General features: G+C 36.8%; 1 pseudogene; it reads left to right on the forward strand.

Annotated features, from left to right (window-relative positions):
* Positions 1 to 11,048: 11,048 nt before the first annotated feature.
* On the forward strand, positions 11,049 to 11,392 carry LOC136128214 (large ribosomal subunit protein P1 pseudogene; annotated as a pseudogene).
* The last annotated feature ends 10,525 nt before the right edge of the window (positions 11,393 to 21,917 follow it).

The raw sequence follows: 21,917 nt of genomic DNA on the forward strand, positions 1-21,917 counted from the left end.
AGTCCCCTGTGTATCTTTAAAAAATGTGTTGTATACAGTGAACAGTGTGATAATGCTATTTAATGACAGTATCAATTTTAGAGACCATACATTTAGGCAGTTGTCCTCTTGGAAGAATTTGAGAATGGCTCTATCCTACACTCAAAGTATGTTCCCTACACAATTACACATAATCCATAATTTACCAGGTAAAAGAGCATGGTGTTTAAACATGCATGGTGTTTAAATATGCAGGCTGTGCTGTAATCATCTGAGGTGGAATCCTAGATTTGCTCTTTTTTATCCTCCCTTTTGCCTCATTTATGGAATTCGAATCACAGTATATAACTTTCCCCATAGGCTTACTAGGATGACTAAACGATTAAAGCTTATAGTTTGAATGTGTGAACCAAGAAAGTTCTCAATAAACACTTAAATAATACTATGTGAAGTGGGAATGCCATCCTATGAGGTTAAAGGGAATTTTTCCCCAAATTTTCACCTCTCTACTATATTACCACTTACAAATTCTCTGTAACATGAAATTTAAGAGTTTTGGGCCTTCTCTGATTATCCATCTTGAAATACTGAGACTTCTGGTGTAGACGCCTTTTAATCTTAAGTTACCCCTGTGGCTGCAGGTTCTCCTTCCGTTGCCATCTAAGGTCTGAAGAATTAGCTTGTCATTTCCTACCCTTCTTTCTTGTTAATTTTGTAATCCTGAGACAACAACATGGTCACTCGAGGGTAATTTAAATTTCAGGCCACTCAATCCCATGAGAATAAACATTTTTATCATCTTTATCTCCTAATTGTTAACAAATGTTCTTGAGAAAACACAATGTCACATTTGAATAATTTGCGTATATTGAGAAGGTGCCAGGTTCTTTTAAAAAGTCATTAGTTTGAGCAAAAAAGTGATTGTCATGAGTCTTAGTCTTATCATCTACACAAATCCTTAACAAATCTGTTAAGTTTTGTTAGTGATTGTGTTCATGCCTATGTTCAAAAGTTACAGCAACTTATCGAACCACTTCTCTATTTCCACTCACAAACAATAACTTTATAGCATCTTGTTTGCAAAGACCAAAATTAATTCACAATACCTCATAAATCAGCCAGGATCCTTATCTGTCCATTAAAAGTTGATATGTACCCTTTATCTGATATTTGTAACTTTGTTTTTGGAAAGGGACAGTGAAGAAAAGCAGATTCAGTACTAAACACAACAAAACTCAAAAAAGAAGCTTGTAAAGAAAAAAAAAAACTCTTTTTTAATAGACATGCTTTGCTATGGATTGACTAATACTTTTGATAAGGATCACCTATAATGAGAAATCTCTACATAGTCTGAAATTTACTTGCTGTTCCATTGCAGCTGTATATATGCCACCTAAGTTGCCTATGATACGTTCTGAAAGAGTGTCACTTACCTTCTACTAATATGAAGCAAACTTAGATTGGGGGTGGGTGATTTTTTAGCACAGAAAGTGACCCTGGAAATCTATTTTCTGATTTACATATAATTAATTTGCACCTCAATGATGAGTAACACAGCATGGCGTCTGCTGTTTTCAGCAGTATATTGGATTAGTCTCATGACCATCATTAAATGTTTAATAATGTTATACATCTCTGCATATAAAATGTAATCCTGATTCTTTTTACTTTGCGAAGTGGCTGCTCACAATACTTCTGTTCTCTAAATTTCTCTAATCAGCCAACTTACCTAAAAGATTCAGTTAAGCAGCTGAGGGTAGGGGAAAGAAAGGGCAGAGGCTGTCCTTTTCTAGTAATTTGAAGACTTAAGACAGTGTTTGTCAAAATGTATCGAGCAGACTAATCAGTGGGAAAGCTTGACCTTGCCATATTCTCAAAGTGGGTCTTAGGAGTCTACATATAAACACACACATGTTTTGATGCAGGAGGTTCCTAGGTAACACTGAAAACATGACGATATCAAGGGTGATTTGAGCTGGGGAGGTACAGGTGGTTTGTATGGTATACTGTCAATCAAGAGCAGAAAATAGCTGTAGAGACCTGAGACCAAGAGGAGACCTAAACTGTCTGAATTGAAGACGATGAGAAGAGCCAGGAAATACTGAACTAAAAGGTGGAAACCAAGAGTAGTAGCTGCGACCAACAGAAGGTAAGGTAGGAACATATTCCAAAAGAAGAGGGTAGGTAGAAGTAGCTTCTAGCAAGGCAGGGTTTAAGAGTGATAGGACAGTAGGAGCCAGCATTCTAGCATTGTTTTTCAGTTCCTAGAGTAGCTGATAATCTTAGACAACTAGTGTCCATTGCTCCCTCCCTTCAAAAGTAATATTCGGGCTTCCCTGGTGGTGCAGTGGTTGAGAGTCCGCCTTCCGATGCAGGGGACGCGGGTTCGTGCCCTGGTCCGGGAAGATCCCACATGCTGCGGAGCGGCTGGGCCCGTGAGCCATGGCCGCTGAGCCTGTGTGTCCGGAGCCTGTGCTCCGCAACGGGAGAGGCCACAGCAGTGAGAGGCCCGCGTACCGAAAAAAAAAAAAAAAAAAAGTAATATTCTTTGTAAAATTGTATAGTTGATTTGTCTATACATCCTAACTGAATAAGGCTATGGATTACACATTAATTATTCTAACTCAAAACCAGGACTTGTCTTTACCTTCATTTTTTCCTCCTTTCCTTTTACTTTTTCCCCCACTGGATGATCTTTTTTAGTATCCTTTCCAAATGAGCCCCTGTTAGAACAGCCTTCAGCCACCTCCTTCATCAGTCAAATTTAAAGGAATCGTCTTTCGCCCAGTCTTCTGCCCAGCTCCCCTCACACTAGAGACCACTTTGTATACCACGTGGCTTCAGACTATCAGAGAAGGACAGAGCCCCTCCCCGCACGGCTGTGATGTTTGAGCCGTCTGTCCTCAAGGAGCACGAGCCTCTTGCTGGCTCTCGCTAGAGCACCAAGTTAGTTCTTTTTCCTTGTTCATGGAGTGATGTCGGCCCAGGCTAGTTCACTGGCAAGTACAATATCACCACAGACATAGTGTACCTGAAACCATACCTGAACAAGTTAAAATGACGTTGCCTCCAGAAGCACATTACTTTCACATCAGTAATTTATTCTTTAGACTAGTCTTTACAACAGTCCCTGAAAGAACAGTTACCAAATGAGTTATTTCCCTCTGAGTTCTTCTGAAAGGTCCCATTAAGATATCTGAATGCAATGAAATCATGTTTTAAAATTCATTCTAGAGTGGAATTCAGAGTAAGTCAGATTGATCTAGGTACTCACAAAATGAATTTAATTGCTGAAACATCAAAATAATTCTCATTATGTGTTTCTTCCATGTTGTTGTCCCCAGAACAGATTACTCATAGTATTGTAATATCAGACTGTCCACTCTTCTGCTGAAGTACAAGTTTGCTGATTACACTGGTGATGAGAGAGCCCCAAATTATCTGTGTCTGTGATTTATGTGAATTGATATGAATCCAGAATATAAGCAAAGTGAGACTCAAAGCTGTAATGAGGTCAAAAAGAAAAGCAATTGTTCTCGGTTTGAGTTAGAGGTTTTTTTTTAATCGTTGTTGAATAAAATAATTGGGTCATATTATGAAGGATTAAGAGTGAAAATCCTGGGCTTCCCTGGTGGCGCAGTGGTTGAGAGTCCGCCTGCCGATGCAGGGGACACGGGTTCGTGCCCCGGTCCGGGAAGATCCCACATGCCGTGGAGCGGCTGGGCCCGTGAGCCATGGCCGCTGAGCCTGCGCATCCGGAGCCTGTGCTCCGCAACGGGAGAGCCCATAACAGTGAGAGGCCTGTGTACCGCAAAAAAAAAAAAGAGTGAAAATCCTTAACTGAACTACATACATTACAAATTGATTTAGACGAACCAGGTCTAGCTCTAATATCCAGCACGCATGATGTGCTAAAATTGTGTAATGACCCATGCACAGATGCAGCAGAGAAGGAATTTAACAAAATTGGCATTGGCTTTTACTAGATCTCAACTGGTCAGATAGCATTTATCTGATATGAAGAATGGACCCAGTGAATTATCAAACAAACAGATGCTTTTTCTTTGGATGTGGTAAGTCTCTTTGTATTTATAATAGCTCATCGAAGAACATAGCAACCTATAAAATTTTGCTGCAAGGTGAGAAAATACCAAGCAGGGACAAGTTATTAGAAAGAGAATGCATCACTTTGAACTCTATGCCTCATACAGCAACAAATAATATGACAGATGTATATGATTTATAAAACATTTTCTCGTTTAGAAAAACAAAGTGATAAAATTGAGTTGATGGATATAGTAGCTGTGAGACAGAATCATTCTTTGTCTGTGCAAGCTGTATGTAATAAAATCTCTAAAATAATGTTCTCTATTTCTTAAATTCAGTTGCTGGTGCTATTTATATTTTTCAGTCATTTGGCAAGTAAATCTTCTCTCAGTACTCTAAAAATCTAAATCATTACTGTTGATATTCAGGAAATTGAGAAGTATGATTGCTAACTCAGCGATTTCAATTGTATTTTTTTGAATGTGAACAAAAGAGAAATGTTGTGGTAGGTAGAAAAATGGCCTCCCAAAGATGTCTACATCCTAATCCTGGAATCTGTTAATATGTCAACTTACATGGCAAAAGGGACTTTACAGATATGATTAAGTTAAGGGTCTTGAGATGGACATCTTATTTTTCTGGGTGGGCCCAGTATAATCACAAGGAACCTTAGAAAAGGATGCAGGAGAGGCAGAGGCAGAGAAGGAGATGTGATGACAGAAGCAGAAGTCAGAGTGATTTGCTGGTTTTTATTGAAGATGGAAGGGGGCCATGAGCCACGGAATGGAGGTAGCCTCCAGAAGCTTGAAAAGGCAGGGATACTGTTTCTCCTCTAGAGCCTCAGAAGGAATTCAGCCCTGCTAGCACCTTGATTTTAGCCCCATAAAACCGATTTCAGACTACTAAAATGTGAAATCGTATTTTTGCACCGTTTTAAGTTAGTGAATTGGTGGTAATTTGTTACAACAGCAATAGAAAACTAATATAGTCTGTTGCCTTATGGCCACTGTTGTACACTGTCTAAAGAATACCCTTTATCTTTGTAATAATTTTCCTGAAGTGCCTTCATGTATGTGGAGAATTAAACACTATTTTCGACTTTCGACATATCAAGTCTAAGCTCAGGCCATGTTTCCATGTCCCATAATGTGATGCCCAGTGAATACTCAACACTACCCCAAGATGTCTTTTTTCCTGGTTGTTGGATATTTTTACTTCAGTAAGAAAAACCTCATCCTTTGTGGTCAACAATTAGCCTTATCGATATACTGACAGCATTCAGCAAATCCGACGATCCAGAAGCAAAATAAAATCTGTCTCAGATGGATTCATGTGCTCTGAAAAACAAACAAGTAGTCTTTCCCTATTTGAAAGAATACCAACTTGAAAGTATTTTTAAAAACACAACAAAGTAGAACTGTGTATTTTCTGTGGCTTAGCTAAACAGTAGATTGCAATTAATGAGTGGAAATAAAGTATTGTTTTTCTAAATGATTTTACAAGCTTTAGAACACTTGGCAATAAAAATGGGATTCCTTTAAAAATAATTAGATGAGTGCTTCCCAAAGAATGTTAAGAGAAACTAGTCCTAGAGAGCTCACTTTAAAATAAAAGAGGTGGGTTTATGTTTCACAATCTTACTAGCTTTACTCTCTTCGACTTTAGCATCAGCATATTATGAAGGCATGTCCAAAAAATTATATTCAAATTTAACTAAGCTTTTCCTCAGTTATTTAATTATGGGACTTTTAAATGTATTAACTGTAAAGAAAGTTAAGCCAAATAAAGATCAAATCTATTTTATAAAGCCAGTGGTAAATAATGTATTGATCGACTTTGAATTCAGGGAGACCTCTTAAAATTGTTCTGATAAGGCATAATAATTTCTATTAGTTTTTGCCTTGAGATAATCTCTTTATCTCCATTTTACAGGTATAAAAATAAGGCTAAGTAGGTTATGTTACCTGTCCTTGCTTGGCTTACATTTGTGTAAGTGGTAGAAATAGGATCAATGGGAATAGGACTAGTCTGTGCTTTGTATGCTATGGTATCTTGCTTTATTCTGGCATTTTGAAATCTTTACTAACTATTCTTCCACATTTTTGATTCATACGAATAAGAGACTTTCATTTTATCTTAAATCAAAGAAAGTTTCAGGAAGACCAGAAAAGAAGCATATTGCGCTTCTGGTGGTTTATTTGTCTCCCACATTTCCCCAGGGACTACTTCCCATACTATAGAGAATGTGATGAATTTATGGTGACATTGAATAGAAAGTGAATACCACATTGAGCAGTAATAATTCATAGACTCTAAAAGAATTGACAATCGGATAACAATCTATGTGTACTGCAGAACTGAATTATCTGTCTTGATACAATTTCAGTGATTTCTAATTCAGTCTTTTAGAATCAAAATCAATTCTATTATTAGCATATTTTGATTTCACAAAATTTAATATTTAATTGCCCAAGAAGGATAGATAGTAAGACTGCAATACTATATATTCCAGAAGTGAAAAACTGTAACTTTTTTAATATTAATAATTTGTAGTTTTTGTTTGGTTTTTAAAGCGATCAGATCTATATACATTGTGCTTGCAGAAGGTAAGTATGGACTTTGAATCTGTCTTCATTTAGGTCCATCATATTAAGTCCAAGAATGGTTATGATGGTTAAAATTGTTTGGCAGTAGGTAACTTAATTATTCTTATAAACATGAAGCTTAAAAACTGTGCCATCTTTATAGAGTCCAGGGAAATTTGCCATGCATGAAGTACCACCTGTTAATCATAAATGACCATTTGTGTAAGAGAACATTATCATGGTTGTGGTATGTGGATGGATAGATAGATAGATAGATAAAGATACTTTCCAACATGAGTTTTTATAAGACTTGTGGTGCCACAAACAATTGCTGAAACTGAGCCTGTTGCTCACTTTGTGTCCTAGCTGGGTATGACCAGAGATTTCTTTCAACCAAGATCATCTTTCCATTGGACTGGGTCTTCCTCCTCCAACAAGGGGATTCCTCAAGACTTAATCTCCAAGTGTTGAAATGCTAGTATTTTCGGAACAACTTTATAAATAGATGGCCCCCAAATCCAGCAGTTCATTTATTCCCTCAATGACAAAGCTGTTTACCCATGTTTGTCATATAAAAAAGGAGACTCAGGGCTTCCCTGGTGGCGCAGTGGTTGAGAGTCCGCCTGCCGATGCAGGGGACGCGGGTTCGTGCCCTGGTCCGGGAAAATCCCACATGCCGCGGAGCAGCTGGGCCCGTGAGCCATGGCCGCTGAGCCTGCATGTCTGGAGCCTGTGCTCCGCAGCGGGAGAGGCCAGAACAGTGAGAGGCCCGCGTACCGCAAAAAAAAAAAAAAAAAAAAAAAAAGAGACTCATAGTAGGGAGGGCTTAAAGCTTCCACAGGCTCAATGCTTCTGCACGTCTCTCTGAAATGAGGGGAGGATCAGCGGCTCCTAAAAAAAAACAAATCACTTGTTGACCTTGGCCCTATGTAAGTTTTCTCAGTAAAGTATATCCTTAAGCCATGTCATACATTATGAAATTCATCTTGAATCCTAGTGCAGAGCAGGTAAAGACCAAGAAGAGATATGATTTGCATGGCAAGACTTTTTATGATGTTTCAGAACTTACTTAAATTATAGTTTCTATATTGAGAAACTGACTTTTATATGAAAATAAATCAATGAGAAAGAATGATAGCTCATCATTTTTAGCTTGAGGGAGAATGTGGAAGTTATGTGAAGATCAATATTTAACAATACACTTTGTCATCTTATCCAGGGAAAAGAAACATAAAAAGAAATATTGTGACAACTGTAGATTCACAAAATTCACAAACTTTTATAATATGCTTTATTTTATTGAATAAAAGCATCCAACATTCCATTTTTCAATATAGTTTATAATCATAATTTTTAAGCCTTGTAAAATTCTCTTCAACACTTCATGTAAATTATCCTAAAGCTTTTAGGTTGTCTATAATGTTGGCAGCACATTTTACAAAATTGAATTCAGATTTTGAAAGCGCACTACTCCAAATGCTACCATACCATATGTAAATGACCAAGTTTATTTGGTGATGTTTAATATGGGTAAGTTCACTTTCTGGTTTGCCTGGGACATTTCTAGTTTATTGTCTCGGCATCCATCTGGTTTAGCACTTGTCCCAGGTTTTTCACTTTTTAACTAGGTGTTTTTATAAATAGTTGTATATGTAAATAGTGCAGGTGTGGTAAAGCTCAAAAAGTATTTTATTTCCAGTTGCTATCACAGTCTCATAATCTACCTCAAAATTTTGGTTATTTAAGAAGATGACACTCAGAGCTGCAGAGGGTGCACTTATGTATTTATATGTCTTTTCTATAAAGCATGACTTTTCATATAAATCAAATGACTCCTATATTAATTGACCTATTGACTTAATTCTTGTTTTCTTATATACCGTGAAGAATGAAGTGATAGATGTTAATATCTTGTCTCTATTTGTACACGAAGAACTTCGAAAATAGTTAAATTTTTCCAGTTAAAAAAAATTACTGTCATCAACTGCTTCTTTTTGTTGCCCATTAATTGAGAGAAAATACAGCCCTGGAAATTAATTTTGTTAAAAGTAAAACATCTAACATGTTAATTGGAATTTCAGTTAAAATCAACATGAATGATACAACTATTTCAACCAGTTTTGGTGGAGCAAAGCTTTATGATAAAAACAATATTCACACTAAATTAAGAAATCTACAGAGCAGAAATGTACTTGGATTGGGAGCACACATAAATTGTAATTATATCCAAATAAGATGTATGTTTCTACCAATGGAAATAGAAGCTTGAAGCTGTCAACATTTATAATTTTTGCCCATACACATCTAGGGTAAAATAAAAATTTTATGGCAAAACCAATGTTGAATAAACACACAAACTAAAGCTCAGCATAGCAGTATATGTAGCCTTCTGTTTTTATTTTTTTATAATACTTTGCATTTCAGAAATGTTTGAGCTGTATTTTATGTCTATCTAAGTGCACTAAAATATTACTGATTTTTTGTAAATATTTCTACTAAGTTTCTTTATGTTAAAAATAAATGACTTTTTTTTTTTTTTTTTTTTTGCGGTACGCGGGCCTCTCACTGTTGTGGCCTCTCCCGCCGCGGAGCACAGGCTCCGGACGCACAGGCCCAGTGGCCATGGCTCACGGGCCCAGCCCCTCCGCGGCACGTGGGATCCTCCCGGGCCGGGGCACGAACCCGCGTACCCTGCATCGGCAGGCGGACTCTCAACCACGGCACCACCAGGGAATCTCCATGACCTTTTTTTTTTTTTCTCAGATTCCAATGCTGACACATGTATATGGCATCTCTTAGCACTTTTAAGATAAGTTTTCGTTGTCTTTGAGCCTCTTTCATTGCTGTTGAATACTGTCAGTCTAATTGTTCCATTCTTAAGTAACTCATCTTTTGTTTATGGTTGCTTTTAACACTTTTTCTTTGTGTTTTATGAGGAGCAATTTAACTTTTAACAAGATATGAATTCCTTAATCAGTTTGCTTAGAAATAAGTGGCCAATTTCAATCTCATAATTCATGTCTATACTGAATTATGGATGATCCCAGGCATTATGATTCTCAAATATTGCCTCAGTAGCATTCCCTTTGTTCTCTCCTTTTGGAACTCCTCTTAATGAATGTGATAAACTCTACTGCCTGGCCAGTCCACACCATTCCTAGATCCCTTCCTTTATATACACTTTCGCTAAAAAGACTAGAGCCACTAAATACTCACTTTCCAAGTCTCACTTGACTCAATGAGATGTTAAATGGAATTGTGGTGTTGGGGTTTCTGGGGAAACTCTTTTATGATGAAAAGGGAGATTCAGCTAGTGTTTCTCCTTTCCCCTTCCTTCTTCCTGCCACAAATTGAAATGAAGTGAGAGGAGCTTCAGCAGCCTTCACTTGGACCAAGTAAAAGGCTGAGGTAGAATCAGAGATGGTGTCTGTGATATACCTAAGGCACAAATCTATTGCTTATTAGCTGCCTCCCTCCAAATTTCTAATTATAAAATAAAATAATCTCAGTTTCTTTAAGTAGAGTCTGTGGAAAGGATTTAGGTGCCAATACTTGAGAGGAACACCCCAAGATGAGGATGAGAGAAACATGGGACTGAAGCAAGGAAGGATGCCAAGCAAGTTAATGCCATGCATCACTACCTGAGTACCTGTTTATCAAGAGACACAGAGATACAAGAGGCACATAAAATGCTTTTATTTTATTTATTTATTTTTTACATCTTTATTGGAGTTTAATTGCTTTACAATGGTGTGTTAGTTTCTGCTTTATAACAAAGTGAATCAGTTATACATATACATATGTTCCCATATCTCTTCCCTCTTGTGTCTCCCTCCCTCCCACCCTCCCTATCCCACCTCTCTAGGTGGTCACAAAGCACCCAGCTGATCTCCCTGTGCCATGCGGCTGCTTCCCACTAGCTATCTGTTTTATGTTGGTAGTGTATATATGTCCATGCCACTCTCTTGCTTTGTCACAGCTTACCCTTCCCCCTCCCCATGTCCTCAAGGGCATTCTCTAGTAGGTCTGTGTCTTTATTCCTGTCTTACCCCTAGGTTCTTCATGACATTTTTTTTTCTTAAATTCCATATGTATGTGTTAGCATAAGGTATTTGTCTTTCTCTTTCTGACTTATTTCACTCTGTATGACAGACTCTAGGTCCATCCACCTCACTACAAATAACTCAATTTCAGTTCTTTTTATGGCTGAGTAATATTGCATGGTATGCATGTGCCACATCTTCTTTATCCACTCATCCGATGATGGACACTTAGGATAAAATGCTTTTAAAACTTGGAAATAGCTTCCTTTTCTTCAGCTTCCGCTAAGGTGCTCGGTCCTTCCGAGGAAGCTAAGGCCGCGTTGGGGTGAGGCCCTCTCTTCATCCGGCGACTAGCACCGTGCCCGGCAGACCCTCCCTAGCCCTTGCCCGCACCATGGCCTCCGTCTCGGAGCTCGCCTGCATCTACTTGGCCTTCACTCTGCACATCGATGAGGTGACAGTCACGGAGGATAAGATCAATGCCCTCATTAAAGCAGCCGGTGTAAATGTTGAACCTTTCTGGCCAGGCTTGTTTGCAAAGGCTTTGGCCAGTGTCAACATTGGGAGCCTCATCTGCAATGTGGGGGCAGGTGGACCTGCCCCAGCAGCTGGTGCTACACCAGCAGGAGGTCCTGCCCCCTCCGCCACTGCTGCCCCAGCTGAGGAGAAGAAAGTGGAAGCAAAGAAAGAAGAATTGAAGAGTCTGATGATGACATGGGCTTTGGTCTTTTTGACTAAACCTCTTTAGTAGCACGTTCAATAAAAACCTGAGTTCTTTAAAAAAAAAAAAAAACATTGAAGTAGGGACTTTACATCAAAGTAGTTCACTGGAGAGATAATAGAGGGCCTCCTGCTTCCTATGAGGTCACATAATGGGGAACACATGATGGGGAAGCTTCATGGGGATCTCTTGAACTTCCATGTCATGGTGGCCAGCCCTGGGTGGCCATTCATTAAGCCATGTCCCATCCGCTGTAGCATAGTATTTCATCCATGTCTAAAAGAGTCGAGGCAGTCCTGAAGGGTGAGGTGTGGACCAAAAGAGAGGAAAGGAGATATTTGGGAGCATCTAAGAAAATACAGAACTTCCTTATTTAAAATTCCAAAACTTATCCTGAGTTTTCTCATACATCTTCCTTTCTTTATTTTCTTATCATAGGATTTATTGCTAGCAAATACCATTCATTCATCTATTATCTTTCACCCTCTAATAGTTTGTAAGCTCCATGAAGTCAGGATTTTTATCTATTCGGTTGTTGTTAATCTGGTATTTCTAGGCACCAAGAACATTAATTTCTTGGTAGATAATATGTAAATGAATTGCAGCCATGATGTCTTGCCCTAATCCCTTGGATATTAATAACTGTTTGAACCAGATTCATCTTTTGGTGATTTGGACAGCTTAGACTCTCATCCCTATTGGATGTTTCCCACATGGCGGGTAATGAGGTTGATTTGACCTAGTATTTTAGTGCATTAGAGCGTTAGTTTTAGAGTCAGATGGCCTGGATTTAAATTCTAGCCCTTCTACTTATAGTTGTGTGACCTTGTGAAAATATTTAAACCACTTTAAATTTCCTCCTTTGCCAAATGATACTACTAATATTATCTGTTTCTTAAGGAATGTATATAATACCATAAAAGGAATTGTATACAATACCAGTAAAGCATTTTCACTGACACCCAGTGAGCCCCTGGTGGTGTTTTTTATCCTCAGAGTCTAGGCAGAAAGACAGAAGACACTCAAAATGTATAAAATAGAATTTAGTGTATATAAGTCATTACACTGGTGATGGAAAAGCAGAGACAATGAATAGAAAACTGTGGTGAGACAGTCCACAGACAAGCAATAACAGGATGAGCAATAACAATAGCAGGATGTTGCTACCATCTCTAGACATTGACACAGAGACGTAAGGTAATGTTATGAGAACTCAGGGGCCAGAGTCAAGTGATTGGAAGCTGGTGCCTTGAAAGAGATGCACACATGGCCTGATGATCAGGATGAGATGATGCCTAAGGCTGAGATAGACAACACATAGTCTGTTTCCTCTCTTCTTTCACCCTTCTATCCTTCCTTCTGTGGAGCCCAACAGAAAGCCAACTGATAAAAGATCTTGAAAACACAGTTTATGGGATCAGATTACCAATTTTACAGAGCCAAAAGGAGAAGAGTAAGATCTGATGGCAAACAGGCTCATGTTCTGCTTCATCTTATCTATCATCATTGCCAATATGTCAGCCTTTCCCAGTTCTGTTGTTCAATATAATTCAAAGGATTTTTATTTCTTTACTTTCTACACTGTTGCATTTTAGAGCAGAAGTCATACTTATATACTTGGTATAATCCACCTTGCAAAGTGTCTTGTTCATGGAAAATACTCCAGTATTCGAGGAGTAAATGAGATTTATTCTGTCAATCCATATTAGGACTTTACAATCATACCTTGACCATTTCAACAACTTAAAAGTTCACCTACATACTTCTAATTTCATTTTATGCTTCCCTGTTAGAATAAATCACAATTTTTATGCAAAACAAGTAAGTGTTCCATTTCCATTACCTGCTCTCTATACCGGAGAAATCATATGATCAGGAGTTATTACCATGATAAAGAGTTTCTAAGAACTTTTTCTTTATGCTCTGTATCAGTTGTTATCAATGAATGGTTCATTGTATCTAGACATTGCTCTTTGTATGTTTCTCAAAAGCCAACTAGTTTCAGCATTAGTGAGTCACATTTTCTTAATCTCATTTGAAATATTGTGAATCTAAATTCTTCCCATTTAACAAGTAGTAAGTTTTTAGAGTACTACCTCTCAACTGTTGCTTAATTCATGAAGTTTCATATTGCTTTTATGAAAAGACTACTTTATTTTCTAACTTTGGAATCTTTTCTTGAGAATTTCCTCAAATTAATGTATGTTCAAATGTAATGCCATTTGTATATAGGATATCACACTATGAATCCTCTACTTTTCTAGCTATAAATACAAGTCAGACCTAGAAAAAGATACTTTATTATCTTAATCTATTCTATTTCTAAAATTACTCTGCTTGGTACAGTGAATGCTCCTATGTGCTTAAGAAATTTTAATATTAAAATCTATATAATAGTGTTTTCACCAACATAGTACACATTTCTCCTGGCATTTATACACTCTTTATCATACTCATTGTACAAATACAGTGTTTGGAACTGTGAAACTTTCCTGTTATGCACATGGTATAGGGTTTCAAGGGTAAAGAAGTAGGAATAAATGGCAACCTTAGTTTCTCATGTTAAATTGGATTTAATAGGGCTGATATTTTGTTAGAACAGCCACAACCCCTATTCACGCATTTATTATAACTGAATCTCCCGCTAAAATACTATGTAATCCCCATGTGATATCTATATCTTTCTTTCTACTGAGATATTTATAGAACCTGATATGCCTTTAATATTTCCTGAAAATTGTCCCATGTTTCAAACATTATTGGTAATTAGTGGTTTATAGTGCACTATATTTCATCATCCTTTTACCACTTTAATTATTTTAGCGATATTCATAGGGTAAAGAATCTTAAAATTGCCTAGGCCCAAAGCAAAGGCTGAGTGGGATTGGGAATTTAACTAGTAAAGCCATCGAGAAAGGAATTAAATCCAAATTTAAGGCAAGGCAAGGTTGTGGATATGAACCAGATTTAGAATTTATCTCCCATCCACACTTCCAAAAAAAGACAGTGAAAATAGAAATATGAGGTAAAATCTAGAGAGCAAAAGAATATGTATACTTTAAAATTAAGAACATGTTCATTGTTAGGAGACAATGTAAGGAGCTATGTTGTAAGCTGATTTGTGACTTTGGGATTTTTTTTTTTTCTTTTTAGCCTTATTAAACGTGGTTAAAATTCTCCTTGAATCACTTATAGGAAGATTGTAAGTCTGCACAATGATGATAAATTACATATCTAACTGACATAACATAATTTTCTTAAACTGCATGTGTTTACAATATGTTTTTTCAGATCCTGCCCATAACAGGATCGATATTCAGTTTATCCTGTTGTTAGTTGAGGAGACTCAATTTAATGCTGCTTAAGGAACCAGTTGTTTTATTTTTATGCTTTTTGAATCCTATGCTTTCAAGTGCTGTAGAACTATAAAGTGCAATAGAAATACAATGTGAACCACAAAGGTGAACTACGTATTTAATTTTTCTGGTAGGATCTGTTCAAATATTTGCCAGTTTTTAAATTGAGTCGTTTGCTTTCCTATTGTCTATTTTGTCATATAGAAGTATCGCATATATTTTCCTCCATTCTGTGACTCGTTGTTTCATTTTTCTTAATGGTGTTCTTTCAACAGAGAAAAGGTTTTTAAATTTGATACAGCCCAATTTCTAAGTTTCAAGGGTTGTTTTTGGCCTGTCTCCCCAAATTTTACAAAATTTTCTGCTGTATTTTCTTCTAGAAGTGTTATGGTTGTTTATTTATGGCTGTGCTTGAATTTATGTTGTTATTATATTTTTTGTATGATGTATATAAGGTCAATGTTAATTTTTTTTTCCCAAATGGATATCTGGTTTTCCCAGCATCATTGTTTGAAAGAACATCTTTCTCCATTAAATTGCTTTGGTACCTTTGTAAAAATCAATTAACCATTTATGGGTAAGTTCACTTTGAACTGTTTCCATTGATCTGTATATCTACATTTCACAAATACTGGCTTTATATTAAGTCTTGAAATGAGGTATTATTCTTCAACTGCATACCACAATTTGTTTATCCCATTCATCCACTGATGAACATATGGGTTGTTTCCACCTCTACGCTTTTATGAATAATACTGCTGTAAACATTTGTGTACAAGTTTCTGCAAGGACATATATTTTCATTTCTTCTGGACATATACCTCAGAGTAGGATTGATGGATCATATAATAACTCTGTGTTTAACTTTTTGAAAAGTAGTCAAACTCTTTTCCACAGTGGCTGCATGATTTTACATTACCACAAGTAGTGTATAAGGGTTCTAATTTCTCCATGTCCTCACCAACACTTGCTACTTTTTGTTGTTTTAATTTGTTTTTGATTGCAGTCATACTAACTAGGGGGAAGTGCTATCTTATTGAGGTTTCAATTTGCATTTACTTAATAACTAATGATAGGGAAGATCTTTTCATTGTTGGCCATTTATCTATTGTCATTGGAGAACTACCTATTCAAGTTATTTGCCCTTTTTTTTTTTTTTTTAATTGGGCTCTCTATCTTTTTGTCATTGAGTTGTAAGGGTTCTTTATGTATTCTGGATACTAAGCCCTGATCTGATATGTGACTTGAAAATATTTTCTTCCATTTTATAGGTTGCTTTTTTTACTTCCTTAGTAATGTCTTTTGAGAAACAAAAGTTTTAAATTTTGACAGTCATATGTGTGTGTGTGTGTGTGTTTTGTTGCTTGTGCTTTTGGTGTCAAATCTAAGAATCCATTGCCAAATCCAAGGTCATGAAAAACTACCTCTATGCATTCTTCTAAAAGTTTTATGGTTTTAACTCTTAATTTAAGTCAGTGATCCATTTTGAGTTAATTTGTATGTGGTATAAGGTAGAGGTCCAATTTCATTCTTTGGCATGCAGTTATCTAATTCTCCCAGCACCATTTGTTGAAGGGCTAATCTTTCCCCATGAATGCTCTTGACACCTTTAACAACAATTGATTGGCCATGGATGTTTGAGTTATTTCTGGGCTCTCAATTCTATTCCATTCATCTGTATGTCTCTTCATCTGCCCATGGATACATATTTTCATTTCCCTTGGACAAATACCTAGGAATGTAATTGCTGAGTTCAATAATGCATGTGGTTTTAACTTTTTAAAAAATTTGTCTTTTGGGCTTCCCTGGTGGCGCAGTGGTTGAGAGTCCACCTGCCAATGCAGGGGATGTGGGTTCGTGCCCCGGTCCAGGAAGATCTCACATGCCGCGGAGCGGCTGGGCCCATGAGCCATGGCCGCTGAACCTGTGCGTCCGGAGCCTGTGCTCCGCAATGGGAGAGGCCACAACAGTGAGAGGCCCGCGTACCACAAACAAAAACAAAAACAAAAAACAAAAAACTTGTATTTTCCTCATCATGATCCTGCAGCTGGGTTTATTGCTCCTCTGTGCAAATTTGGACTTCTGTTGGTGAGGAACAAATGAAAGGTGGTTAGTGTTTAGTCAGTGAAAAGTATGTGTTCCAGTGTATTCCACCAGATGCTAATACAGTCTAAGTGATGAACTTTGAACCACACTGGAGAATTATTTTGTACCCTTAGACGGTGATAGATTTATATATATTAATTTCCCAGACTGTAATTCTCTCATTTTCAATATTACTTTTTGACTATCAGAGCCACCTTTAGAAGAAAAAAACTCATGACAGATATATCCAACTGAAACCTTGTATTACAGTTTATGTTATCAACATTTTAGAGTTATGTTCATTGATGTTTGTGTTGTGTGTGTGTGTGTGCGTGTGTGTCTGTGTTTGTGTGTGGTCTCAAAATTAGGTTAATGTTAACAAATTTTCATTTGTTTTACTTCCAGTTCCGAAAGTGGTATTTTCTGAGGTTCTGAAAGTGTGTGCTCTTTCAGGTTACTATACTCTTCTGTATTACATACTGATGATTTGCAGTCCAGTAGGTCAGAAAATCCACTGCATGCTTATACCAGTATGACAGGGAATTATCCTTTGGCTCACATTTCAGTAGTAACAAGCTCTACTATATAATACTGTGTATTAATGTAGCTGTTCTTAGTTTTTAGAGCTGACGGTAGGAAAAAAGTGAAATGAGTGAAGTCTTGTCTTCATTCTATATTTATTTTATTCCTTAAGTTATATTTTCTCTCTTCCCCTCATGAAAACTTTTACTGGAGAAATACTCTGAAGAGATTATGACATTAATCACTTTAATTATTATTCTGCCAAGGGGAATTTGCATTTAACAGAGGTTAAAGGAATAAAGCACTAGTAATAGTAGAATTTTAGCACTTGAAAATTGGTTGGAGAAGGGCTCTTTGGGAAAAAGGAGTGCAAAAAGGGGGAAAGAGGTTGATGCTTTTAGACTCCTACCATTCAGAAATTCATACCATTCATAGAAATTCTTCTATTTTGACTAAGCCAATTCAGAATGGCCCCTAAACAGCACCACTCACCTCAATTCTGTCTTTTCCTTAAAAAAAAACCCAAAAAGCAAAACTGATATATGCAAAATTAAATGGAGTGCACAGCTATAGACTATTTTTATTTATCTGTAAAAGAAATTGAGTTTGTGTCATTTGATTACAGTATCTAGGTGAGCATTTGCATCCAGTACAAGATGATTAGCTCCATCGGGATTCAGGGCAACATGGAACTGGCTGTACGTTAGGTAGATAGAGTAGATTTTAAAATGTCAGATACAAAATAGAGTTTGAATAATAATTTACTGCTTTAGTAAAATTCAATTGTACATCCCCTTTACCCAAGAAGAGCTTGATAAAAAGTGATTATTTTATATTTTTTAAAAAATTGTATATATCAATATTGAAGCTTCTGAATATTGGAAGGTAAGGTGAAAAACTCAGTACTAGAAACCAGCCTTTTATATTATGTTTACCAGACAATTGAGGAACTCCCAATTTGTTAATATATGAGTTTCAAAATACCAGAACGCGAGAATTTATAATGCACCTGGAATAGATATCACCCAGTTAAAAAAAAATAACTTGCCAGGGTAAAAAATATAGAGAAAAATAAGAATTTAATTGAAAATGTAAGGTTCTAATATTTCATTCTTATTTCCTTTAAAAATGATTAATTAATCTTGGATTCATGAAATTTCTTTAAAAATATATGTGGTTCGATCCAGAATAGAACACAATGACCCAGCTATACAATATTCAGACAACATCTTATTATCGATGGTCTAGATTGCAAACTCCTTCAACAAAGGTGGAATATACTTATAACATATAAAACAATATAAATAACATGCATATAATATGCATATTGTTATGTATAAGATGGTAAACCAAAGAATAAAAAAGTTACTGAGTAAAGCAGTTTTGCTGTTTTCTATGTCAGTATACAAAACTGTATAATATTTTACCGATTGCAGAGAATATACCGTCATGGAATTATAAGGAAAAATTAATCTATATTAGATATGCATCATTTATTCTTTTCTTGACTAGTTCTTCCTATGAAAAGTGTAGACATCTTCAAATCCAATGGAGAAATGCACATAAGAGTTATTATTTATATATTTTGAAAGCATGAAAGTTAAATGATATCATACTGAATTCTTTGTGATGGATCTTAAAAAAGACAATTGTCTTCACTGATGCCCAGTAAAAAAGTTTATGTACAAGGGATCAATACCGCTCAGACCTGAGTTTTAGAATCTTTTGCCAGCAATTTCAGTACTGACAAAAAAACTATACATAGTAAAGGAAATGACCCAAAGAACAAGGGCCCTGTCAACTACTTAAGTCCTTTTAGGATTATTGTCCCCACCATTGACATTAGCCTCATGTTCAGTTTGTGTACTCAAAGTCTTTTTGTGCTAAGATGGGGAGCTTGGCTGAGAAGATATGTGCCTTTAAAATGTCCACTTAGAGACAACAATTTTATAATGACTACAAAAATGAAAAGCAATGAGTAATAAAAGAACATTGACTTTTGGGGGGAAATAGGATTGTCCTTGTTCCTTTCACTTAGTTGGATGACTCTCAGATCTTGACAAATAAAGAATAGTATAGTCAATCTGCTAGGAAAGAAGAAGCATGCTGATAGCAGAATTATGCTAACCAGTATCCAAATGCGTTCTAAATGGAAAGGTTTCTCAACTCAGCTGACCCTGCATACTTGCTGCCTGCACAGAGGAAACAAACAGTGTAAACTGTCAGGTTGCCCAGTCTAATTATAATTTATATATAACTTGGTTCTATTTAGCTAATATTATAATTCACTGCACACAAGATTCCCACTCATCTGGGAGTGTCTCTAAACTGCTATTTAGGGGCAATAGTTTTGAATTAATTACCTGATATTTCTCAAGCACCATGTTTGAAACCATCAGAAACCTTGAGCTGTAGTACTGGTTCTTGGATTTATTAGCAGTTAAACTTGGAAAAGTCTCCATTTCTCAATGTCTCAGTTCCCTTAACTGTCATATGTGGATCATTTATATTCTCTTTCCTGAAGATACAATGTGATAATAGATCAAAAAGTACTTTTGAAAATGTAAATTGATGTACAAATGTGAGGTCTTATCATGATCATCATCATCCTGCTGACGTAAGCCACTCAGTGGCTGAAAAGAACAGTCTCCTGTTACCTTATATTGCTCTCAAACTCTTCTACCTGGTGGATGCTTTCGGGGCTGTCATCTGTCAGTGCATGGAGTTGGGAGAAATACCACAATGTGTCATGGTGTGGTCTAAGTGATAACCTGTGTGGTCAGATTTAACCAGGCAGGGAATTTGGACAGTCATTAGTTTCCTATCCTATGGAGTGTGAGATCCATTCCATTGCTAGACAAAATAACCTTCCATCTGTGAATCTACTCATATAGGGTAAGTTTGAAGAAGGGCTCTACTCAGGGGAAAATAAGCAGTCTGTTTGGCATAGACAGTCGCTATCCGAGGGTACCACTTGCTTCCAGAAGTGTCTGGGAAAGCCAGTTTCCCTGCACCTGTTGACTGAGGGACAGCTGGGAAACAAAGCCAGTGGATGTCATGTGGCAGGCAGAGGGAACTGCTAATCCTATAGAAGGCTGAATATGGTTCCTGTTCTAGCTGGGACAGTAAGGGAGTGACCTGAGACCCAGCTAGCTTGTTATGCAAGCATTGAACACCCAGGATCTTTTACAGGCAGCACCGATTCTTGTATGATACGGACTCACTACCTATTCTTCTTTGAGAAAAGACCATTTTATTGCTTCCTAATTCCAAAGACCGCATCTATAGGAAAATCTCTGATTACTGCATCATGCCCAACCATCTCAATTCTACCTAGTTTCTAAGAGGTATTTTGGCACATAGGGTAAGAGTGCATGGGCTTTGGAGCAACGCTCCTGGGACTCAAATCCCATTTCCTCTGCTTGTGAGTTCTATGACTGTCAGCGTGTTAGCATCTCTGTGCCTCAGGTTACTCACCTGTAAAGGCAAATAACAGAAATACCTATCTCATAGATTTAAATGATACAAAAGATTTAAAGCTCTAAGAAGAGCACCTCCTGTATATTAAATACTTAATAAAAGTTGCTATTTTTATGGACCTATGCAAATTTGATCACTAAGCATTAAAAGTCTTAGAAGCAACACTTGCTGACTGAGGTAGGGGGTGGAACCTTCCATTTATTGAACACATATATTGATCTCCTACACTGTGCTAGGCATTTAATCCTCAAATAATCATATGTTTTCTTTGTTTAAAGATGAGAAAATCGAAATTCTGAGTGACTGACTGAGGTTACACAGCAGGTAGCAGATAAAGGAGGTCTTAGGACCACCTGACTCCAGTGGCCTTTCTGCTTTCTTTGTATTATTCTGTGTCAGAATCTTTGCTCCTTTTTCAGTCTACTCTCTTCACTTCCCAATCAGAACAATTTTAAAGGACATTTACACATGGTTCCCATGTGCCTGCCCAGAGGAACTCTTGGAGAAATATAATTATCCAGAAAAAGATGTGCATGTCTTCTCCTTATAATCCTACATATAGCTATGAAAGAAAAATATTCTCTTTACAAACACATATTTCTTCCAATGTTTAAACTCCAATAGCAGATGCTCACATAGAGATACAAACAGCATTCCTCTACTCACTAATATACACATATGCATATTAGAAATCAAGGTGTGAGTAGAACTGGCATATAAAGCAAAAGTTGATCATATCATGTCTAGTAAAAGTTCAAAGAAAGTTTTACAGCTCAAACTTAGCTGTTAAGACTATATGTAGAAAATTAATTTTGAATCTAGTTTGTTGTTTGAACTTTGAGAGAAGTAACTGACCAGTAACTGAAGGAAGTAGGAATAAAAACTGGTTTCTGGGAGAAAGTATAGAGTTCTGTGGACAGTTGGTAGAAGAACAGACATTGCTTCCTGGTCTAGGAATGTGCCAGAAGTTAAAAACAACAACAAAATCCCAAAAAACAAAATCAAGCAAACAGCAACAGAAAAGGCTCAAGTCTACGGCCTGATTTGAGGTCTGTGTCTAAGTAATGTTATTTCTTTGAGGAGAAGGGAAATGTGAGTA

The sequence above is a fragment of the Phocoena phocoena genome, chromosome 9 (assembly GCF_963924675.1).
Source record: "Phocoena phocoena chromosome 9, mPhoPho1.1, whole genome shotgun sequence".
In the NCBI taxonomy this organism is placed as follows: Eukaryota; Metazoa; Chordata; class Mammalia; order Artiodactyla; family Phocoenidae; genus Phocoena; species Phocoena phocoena.